This window comes from Zerene cesonia, chromosome 25, assembly GCF_012273895.1.
Source record: "Zerene cesonia ecotype Mississippi chromosome 25, Zerene_cesonia_1.1, whole genome shotgun sequence".
NCBI classification, from domain to species: Eukaryota; Metazoa; Arthropoda; class Insecta; order Lepidoptera; family Pieridae; genus Zerene; species Zerene cesonia.
Window position 1 is genome coordinate 5,512,243 of NC_052126.1, and position 10,253 is coordinate 5,522,495.

The window sequence follows — 10,253 nt, forward strand, 5'->3', positions numbered from 1 at the left end:
GGGAAGTGGGAGAAAAACGGGTGTGAGTTACATACATACAAACATACAAGTGAAGCTAATAAAAAAGCGTGTTAAAAAAAGGGAAGAAAGAGGTTTTACTGCGAATTTAAAGCGCGCGAAGCCGCAGTCAAAAGCTAGTTATATGTAGAAACATAAAATAAACAATGATGAAAAAGCGGATTAAGAAGTGCTCATTTGAGACATACGTAAATAAAATCGAACAAATCGCAAAAACTGGCGTCCAATTAAAGAATTGTGTTCGTGTGATAATTGGACAAGGTAATCGTGCTGGATTCTTTAAAACAAAATGACTGTGATGAGTTGCGTTTTTAACCGACCGCGGTCGATGTGGGTAATGTTTTTACCTTTATGAAGTAAGTGAAATAGTTTATATCGTTATGTGTTCATTTAAAATAGCCAATTGTAAACAAAAATGATTATAAATATAGAATAAAAACTAAGAAACACAATAGCGAGTTTCTTAGATCATCATTAAACAATTATAATTAGGATTACAATATCAACTTATTATATATCCTACTAATATTATAAATGCGAAAGTTTGTAAGGATGTGTGTGTGTGTGTTTGTTGCTCTTTTACGCAAAAACTGCAAAACCGATTGCAATGAAATTTGGTACGTAGATAGCTGGACAACTGGAATAACATATAGGCATCTTTTTATCCCGATATTCCTACGGACTTACGCGGGTGAAACTTATGGGCGCAGCTAGTATATATATAAATTAAAATGTATAGTCATCGATCTTTGTTAAGCATACAGACTGAATTAAATCTGTCGTTTATAAGGGGGCAAAATGGACTATTAAGGAGTCGGTTACATACAAACATACAGGTGAAGCTCATAAATAAACGTTTTAATCATTAAACCTTAATTAAAATACATTAATTTCACATTGTGTATAGTGCGTAAACGTCATCTAAATTAAATTGAATCTCTTATGATATAAATTGATCAACCGCTGAAAGGAGACAACATATCGTGACAGTTAATGAAATCGCAGCCCCCAATTAGTGCATTTATAACAAACTAGCTTTTCCCCCGCGGCCTCAACTGCGAAGTTAAAGAAAACATACATCGTAGTCCGCGGTTTTTGTCCCGTAGTTTCCGTTTCAGTGTAATTTCCCAGCTACATTATCCTATGTTCGTGTGTGATTTTAAACTATCACTGCACCAAATTTCATTCAAATTTGTTTCTTGAGTAAGAGAAAGAGGCAGACAGATATATATTATCACATTAGAAGAGATTCAATTTATACTAGCTATATCAGTCCGCTGTAGTTCCTGATTTTCTATACATACGTACTTTTCTGTCTATAAAAAACATTTCCTAATCAATCTCAGAGCCAAAAGGACCAGTCAACAAGCACCGCAGTAGCGACTACCGGCCGTACTTGGCCGGTTTTTTACGCTTAATTCCATGCAGGAAGGGAAGTGGATACTGTGGATACCGTTATGCCTCTAAACCTGTGACATCCATTTACATTCTGAACGCGTCGGTCGATAACGAGGCTGGCTGGTGGCTGTGGGTTCGTGTGAAAATATACCCGCTTCCTCCGGCTTCGCTTGGGATTGTAGGGTGAGTATAATATGTCTAGTCCATGTTGATCGGTGAAGATTTTCTAAGTTATCTATAGTGATCATATAATATCGTAAAGTTTGTTTGTTTAAAGGCACGAATCTTTCAGTTTTAGATAGCCCATTTATTGTGTAAGGCTATATATATGCACATATATATAGCCTTAGGGCGAAGTCGGGGCGGATCTCTAGTGAAAGATAAAACACTTAACTAAAAGCACCATCTCTTATTCAGATAACTTGTTAAAAAAAATAAACGATTTTAATTTATTTATTCATTTCACCTTGTATTGGTATATATTTTTTATCACAAGAGCAGTTTTTGAGTTACAGAGAAATAAAGAAACAATAAAATTTTTCATTTTTATTATGTATATGTCGCTGCCGAACTCAGTCATTTCATTAATAGCCTCGCCTAGCCTCTTTACTAAACTGCGTCGTTTTCTGCCCGTATGTATGTATGTATGCCGTTAGTAACTGCCCGATATCATGATTTGGACTGCCATCCATATCGATGCTTCTAGAATTATCTTTTAGGAATCATATCAAATCCGGTGTAAAAACTCTTTGGATAGTCTGTAGCTTATAAATAAAAAATATTCATGTGTTGACCTTGACCTAACATTCCCAATTAGTATTGATAATGAAAGGTCAAATTATTGGACTTTTAAATTGTTTTTTGTACAGATACAAATAGGGTTGTCAATTGATATAAAATAATTTAAACGAAGTTCTCAAAAGCGAAGAAGGTTCTCAATTCGATTATGTTTGAATTATATGGGTTAGTAGACGCTCGTCCCGGCTCCGCCCGGGTATCAAGATTCCTGTTTTATCCCAAGGGAGCATTTGATCGGGATGGAAATATCCTGTCTACATACTAAATTTCATCAAAATCCGTTAAGCAGTTTCAGCGTGATTGACGGACAAACAACTAAATAACAAACTCACGTTTATTAATAGTATACAGTAATTTAAAACTACGACAGCGATAGCTAATACGGAATGTATAAGATAGAAAGAGATAGCGACTAAATCAAACTGCAACAATTGCCTTAGTTTGTGTCTCAACAATTTGTGTGTGCTAATGTGATATCTATCTCTTTTTATTTATAACTAGCATTTCGCCCCGGCTTCACCCGTGATACATATATAGCCTATGTCACTCAGCAAAGTTGCAGCTTTGTAATGGCAAAGAATTTTTAAAATCGTTACAGTCGTTTTTGAGTATATCCATTACAGACAAACTAACAAACCAAAATACAAATTCTTCCTCTTTATAATACTAGTGTAGATATCATAGCTTCTATCACACTTAAGAAGCGTATAAGACTCCCACAAAGCACTGTGATATCACCATTCAATCTAACAGTTTACGGTTGCTTAGCAACGGTTAGCCCATAAAACAAGTATTATAACGCCTAGACCTAATTGAAGTGCTAAAACTATATTAAAATTACATTATACTAGCTGCGCCCCGCGGTTTTACCCGCGTAAGTCCGTATCCCGTAGGAACAACGGGATAAAAAGTTGCCTATATGTTATTCCAGTTGTCCAGCTGTCTACGTACCAAATTTCATTGCAATCGGTTCAGTAGTTTTTGCGTGAAAGAGCATCAAACACACACACATCCTTACAAACTTTCGCATTTATAATATTAGTAGGATAGTAGGACTAGTAGGATGTCGCGGACGTATTTTAACCAGCTCCCGTGGACCCTTCACTCAAGTGGCTAGACGGAACACAGTGGGGTTTTGGTCGGTAAGAATCCGACATAACCCACAGCTCCATCCCCGGGGGCCGTGGGTATCTCTATCTAGCAAGATTTCCCCACTATAAAAAAAGGACTAGTAGGATAAGTTGTTTGGAAACCAATAAGATAAAAAAAACATAAAAAAAAATAACACAAGGTGTCCCAGTAAGTTAGTTCGAACTGTAAATCTCTTCCACTCATGGGTGAACGTCCTGGCAGGACTCGATTCTTTGATTGAGACAAACTTGCATTTTAATGACGAGATCCGTTATTTATGACCGCGATTGTACCCAGTTGATGAACTGTTATTAATGGTCGTAAATAGTTTATTAATTGATGTTATGATTTGAAAATGATTTAAAGGTTGTGGGCTTTGCAATTATAAATATTTTTATTGTGTTTTAAATTATATTAGCAAATGCGGATTTTTAAACTGAGACTTACGGAGGCCTGTATTTTTTCCTTATCTTTATCAGTCCAATCGTCTATTTCTTATTCATAATACCTCAAAAGCAGACAGCGCATTCATAGAGGCACTATATCTGTTCACGGGCGGTGGTGATCGCTTACCATCAGGCGAACCACCAGCTCAGTTGCCCGATATGACGTAAAAAAGAACTGAACTGAGGACTCTTTAATTAACTACACGGTGTGGAGTTTCACTGGATAACTATATTTAGCTGCGCCCCGCGGTTTCACCCGCGTAAGTCCGTATCCTGTAGGAATATTGGGATAAAAAGTTGCCTATATGATATTCTAGTTGTCCAGCTTTCTACGTACCAAATTTCATTGCAATCGGCTCAGTAGGTTTTGCGTGAAAGAGCAACAAACACACATCACATCCTTACAAACTTTCGCATTTATAATATTAGTAGGATAGGATGAAACACAACTTGCTCTTACAGTAAAGTAAATATAGGTCCAACCATTTTTTTTTTATTTTTTTTTTTATTTATTTATTCTTTATTTTACATATTACCGAAAAGTAAATTGACATCGTAAAAAAAAGACCATGCCGGCACATATGCACTATAAGGCGGCCATATTGCTCAAGAGCAATCTCTTCCAGGCAACCTTTTTGTAAAGGAATGTTTGACGTGTACGCGATGGCACAAAGCAATAACTAATATATTCTGTAGTCGCAAAATGCTCGTTAGAACTGCGTCGAGTTTTCGGATGTTTGTAACACAATCACGCGAAAACAGCTATAACGAAGAGTAGTGACTATTAATTAATAATCTTTACGTAAGTTTGTTTGTTTAAGGGGGGGAAATGTCAATTTTGAACATCAGACATTTCAATGTTTGGTTTATGCTAATTTTGATCATTTGATATGCGCAGGCGCCTGATATAGAATTAATTAATGCTTAATGTTTGAAATTATGCTAGTTTTCTATTTTACGTCTTTTTTTATAAAATACTAGCTGCGTTTCGCGGTTTTACCCGCGTAAGTCCGTATCACGTAGGAATATCGGGATAAAGAGTTGCCTATATGTTGTTCCAGTTGTACAGCTAGTTACGTACCAAATTTCATTGCAACCGGTTCAGTAGTTTGTGTGAAATAGCAACAAACATACACACATCCTTAAGAACTTTCGCATTTTTAATATTAGTAGGATTTAAGGACTGCTAAATATCATAAGGTTTTTACATAACACATTGGTTTGTATACTTTTAATTACTGAAACGATATTGATGAAATTTCTTTTCGTTAATCACAAAATATTTAGCTGCTTACTACCTGAAAATTTTGTTTTTTCTTAATATTCAGGTTTTCTTTTACAATTCTTGTTTTCTCTTAAAATATGCGATAATACAATACAATATACAATTCTGTGGACACAACAGCAAAACGAAAATTAAATATTTGTTTTTAAATCATTCACTAGATGGCGCTGTAACAAAAATTGAATAAAAGAAATCAAAGTTCGGTCGGAGCGCAGCTCATGACTTAACTCGCAATTGATTGTGACGGTTTAGTTGCGTTAAATGAACTAGAGTTTAACGGATCACGCCATTAATATGTAGTGGGAGCGTTATAATGTGTGGCTATGAAACGGGCGGTATTTTAACTAACCGCTTTAATCAGACTAATATTATAAATGTGAAGGTTTGTTTGTTTGGATGTGTGTCCGTTAATCACGCTGAAACTTCTCAACGGATTTTGAGGAAATATGGTACACAGACAGTATGAGCTGACTTGGGTGATAGAATACTTTTTATCCCGGTTAAATTCTTCCTTGGGATAACAGGAATTTTAATATCCGAGCGGAGTCGGGACGAGCGTCTAGTTTAATATACTTTCAAACTTATATCACACCTAAATTTAAATTATAGAAACACATAGTAAGAAATCGTATCCAATTTATTGTAAATGTCTATAATTAAGAAAAATCTTGTAATTTGATGAGAAATAAATTTATATCATTATAATATTATATTATTATTAATGATACTCTACAAATATGATTATACAAACAAGATAGCCGCACAGAATCAAGCGGCGCCGGGGCGGGAAGTTAGCTAATGAGATAACATCTTATATACATTAGTTTAGATTAAAACAAGCCCGGATGTAAGGAACATCGATCATTTACACTTATTATTTAACCGGTTGCGCCGTTATCGTCGATAAGGTGTATTTTATACTAGCTTTCGCCCGCGGCTTTGCACGCTTTTTCGGCTTAGTTTAATAGATATTGATATACATATAAATCTTCCTCTTGAATCGCTCTATCTATTAAAAAAATCCTCGTCAAAATCCGTTGCGTAGTTTTAAAGATTTAAGCGTACATAGGGACTTTTTTTAATTGTAATTATCAACTTCACAAGTGCTAATTAAAGTTATAATATATGCATTACTTACTTTATAAACAGGCTTCGAAGGTTTATATCTGATATCGTTATCTGAAACAGAATAGAAGTATATTATTATTATATACTTATTGTAGATAATTTCATTAAAGATAACACACACAAAATTTAAGTTACTTTCTTATTGATAAATAGAGTTAAAAAAAAGGTGTGTGTGCGATTCACACGCGATAGACGTGAAACTTTAAATCGACAAAAGAATGAGATGAATATATATAAAACAGTATGTATATTTCTGTCTCATTCTTTGCCAGCTTCATTCTACACATTTTTGTATTTATGTCTCTCACCTGTCGTTTTTTCCGTTGCATCAGGTTTGAAATCACAACGATTCTAAAGAAGTTTCACTTCAAAAAATCGCTTTGATGATAAAACCAACTTAATTCAAACACTTTCTCTTATACAGAGGATACGTATGGAAATTATTTAATCCTGGCGATTCTAATCAAGATAATGAGATATACTCGTTTAATTATTGCATTGTCACCAATCCTACTTCCTACTAACATTATAAATGCGAAAGTTTGTAAGGATGTGTGTGTGTTTGTTGCTCATTCACGCAAAAGCTATTAAACCGATTGCAATGAAATTTGGTACGTAGATAGCTAGACAACTGGAATAACATATAGGCAACTTTTTATCTCGATATTTCTACGGGATACGGACTTACGCGGGTGAAACCGCAGGGCGCAGCTAGTCCTTGATAATTGTGCAAGTTTTGAATTAAATCAGTCCGTTTAAAGTGGGTTAAAATCTAAGACCCTAAATGAAAGTTTTTTTACTACCTTAAATTTATCCCAAACTAGCTTTTGCCTGCTGCTACGCACGCGATACTTTAGGAGTCGTTTATAATGGATATGAAAAATAAACATACAAAAAAATCCTCTTGCATCACTCTTTAATTTAAAATAAAAGATCAAAATCCGTTGTAAGCATACATACATAAATGTTATTCTGCCTCCCTTTGTACACCTAATATTTATCCTTTACCTAAGGGGTTGCCTGGAAGAAATCACTCTAATGTGATAAGGCCGCCCCGTTATACATTATCTTTAACTATTGTTTATATTTTCTTTTTCTTTTTTCTTCTTTCTATAATTAATGTGTAATAAAAGTGTTAAAATAAAATACATGGTAACAGACGCCAGAAGACAGCTTTATATATTGTAGTCATATTTACCGAGTGACATTGGCTATTTTACCCCGGATTTACCCGGCAAATAACTGTGAAGTCATTTAATAGGTACGTAAAGAGAAATTTAAACCAAATAAATCACAACAGTGAAGGCTACTCCAGCAAATATCAGTCATTATACAAGATACATGGGGAACATTATTTAGTGCTCGGACTAATCTTATCCGGCACACGCTTGACCTTATTACGTCTAGTTCAGGTCGTAGGTCAACCTAGATTGTCTAGACTCGAGACCTATCATTTTAGAATAAGTATCATATACGAATGAATATTATACATATACATAAAAAATTGGTCAAGTACGAGTCGGCCTCGCGACGCCGAGGATTGGTTTTTCGATATAAAACAGATTTCGGATGAATTAGTAGCTTTTTAATTGACGCTTTATTGATTACGCTTCAATCTGTCTGAAATATTTCATTTGAATTTATCAATGACGATGAAAAGAGGTTAAACCAAATCTTATTCCACGCGAAATCGCGGCAAAAACCTAGTGCCTAATACCATACACATAAGTATAGTTTAAACTTTTAAAGCATAGTTTAAAGCATAGTTTAAACTTTAATTATTAATAAGGTTAATTTAATCAAATAAACAATATAAATGTAAACAAATCATATGCTAATTACGGGATCAAAGGTGGATCGACTTTCTCCCGATTGCGGATAATTTTGTGAGTTATTTGCGAACTGATAACACGGCCATTGGAAAATTACGTCGGTCACACACGAAACAAGTAATGGGGTACGGTTCGCAGAAAAATCATTTACCAGAAAATTATAGCAAAAAAAAAAATGTTGAGAAAAAGCTCATAAATAGGACTATGTATGGATTATGGTATGTAATCGATTGGGTCTGCATTCCTGCAGCGGGAAGGAAAACATTTATTATGCTAATTATTTTTATCCGTTGTTGCAAAAAATCTATCTATCCCATAACTTGACTTTATTAAGATTAAACAAACGGAAAAAAATATCTGTGTTTCATTGATTTTTAAATTAAAAAGTTATTCATACTATGTATTAAACTAAAACTCAAACTTTATTTATTCAATTAAACTTTTTATAGAAGCACTTTTGAATCATTCATTGAATCATTCATTCAGTCATTACATAGTTTTAACATTTACTATTAATAATATGGATATACACAAACATATTTACAACTCTCGTATTTATAATACATTAGCTTTCCGCCCGCGGCTTTAGCCACGTGGATTTCGCTTATATTGCTTTCATCCCCTATTTCAACACCTTTTACCCCATTTTTTGCGATAAAATGTATCTTAACATCGATCAAGTCATTCTTTCGTCATTTACAATTATCATTTCAACCTAGCAAAGAAAAAAAAACAAAAATTAAGATTTATTTGCTAACGCTAAAAAACACGAATATGATAAATATACTAGATTTTGATTGAATATTTTCAGCTGGCAACAGGTGAATAAATAGAATAAAGATAAAAATTAGCTTTATTTGCTGACGTTACAATCCAATACACACAAGCAGAACAAAATTACTAGTATTACAATCACGGGCAAAGTCAAGACCTCTCACCCGGTCAGCGGTAACGGGACGTTTGTTTGTTACGCGTCACCTCGAGAAGTGCTGTGCTTTTGTGGAGTTGATTTTGTTTATATATTAGGTCTTATTAGGTGCTAGGTAGGTCATCATTTGATAGTTTTTTCGACTGTTTGAAATATTGAAAAAATTTGAATTATCAATGATGAGACAGAACGAACCTTTTTAATTATTTTAAATATCTTACTTGTATTATAAACGTGAAATTTGTAAGTATGGATGGATGAAATTGGACGTCGGTTAAAAAAACCACACCCGTATTAACGCAATCGGGCTAACTAAATAAATATATTAGTAATTGAAATATTCCTTAACTGTCATATGACCTTAGATATCCGTCATATTTACGACCTCTAGGTGCATTGACCCACATTGGAATGAGTATGGTATTTAATATTTATTGTATTTCGACTTATTTTACGTGTCAAGGGGATTATTTTTGATTATTGTTGTATTTTTTTATGTCATAGTGGACAACTGAGCTGGTGGTTCGCCTGATGGTAAGCGATCACCACCGCCCATGAACATTTGTAGAGGCGCTGCCCTCTTTTAATGGGAAAGGGGTAAGGTAATTTATCTCTGGATGATGGTATGGACTGGGAAGGGTGAGGAAAAGGAAACGGGCTTTGTCTATACTGATAAAACTAACTGCAATGGATAGTTATCCATACTTATATAGGGAGTTTTTGTAGGTGCTGGTAGTTTTTGGAGGTCTGTTGTGTTAGAGACATGTGTCCAAAATATATTTTATTACTCAGTTAGTTATTAGTTACCATGCCAATGATTGAAAGCATTGCAGACGTGGTGAATAAATATGCTATTTCTTTCATACTTCACATAAAATAAGAAGTCGCATGGAAAATTACGGCCAGCTCCCTGACTATAATTTAAAGAATTTGCTCTTTGACCCGGTGTCATCGCTGACGCAACGCAACAGTCGATGCGTTAGAATTACGCAAGTGACAATTGACAATTTCGCAACTATGAAGATGAATACTAAATGCCCTTGGTGTGTCGGTAGATTATAAATGGATTCTGGTCCGAGAGCTGGTTGGTAATTTTGTTGAGTACCTATTATATTTTATGGCAATTTAAATGTCACGGTTTTAGTGAGATGAATGCTGGAATTAAATAATTTGGTTAGCTTTGTAACTGAATAAGAGATTTGAATGGAGACATCATAAATGTAAGTTAATATTGAGATTCTAGCAGTACTAGTTGTTTTTAGTAACTCCTAGTAGTACTTCGTAGTTTT

General features: G+C 34.4%; 1 protein-coding gene across 3 annotated transcripts in view; it reads right to left on the minus strand.

The window, feature by feature from the left end:
• LOC119836806 overlaps nucleotides 1–10,253 on the minus strand; it is a 90,893-nt gene that overhangs the window by 13,810 nt on the left and 66,830 nt on the right. For all 3 annotated transcript variants that reach the window (XM_038362277.1, XM_038362275.1, XM_038362276.1), the window contains one exon: nucleotides 6,215–6,255. The gene's annotated coding sequence lies outside the window, so the exon portion shown is untranslated. The remainder of the gene's footprint in view (nucleotides 1–6,214; nucleotides 6,256–10,253) is intronic.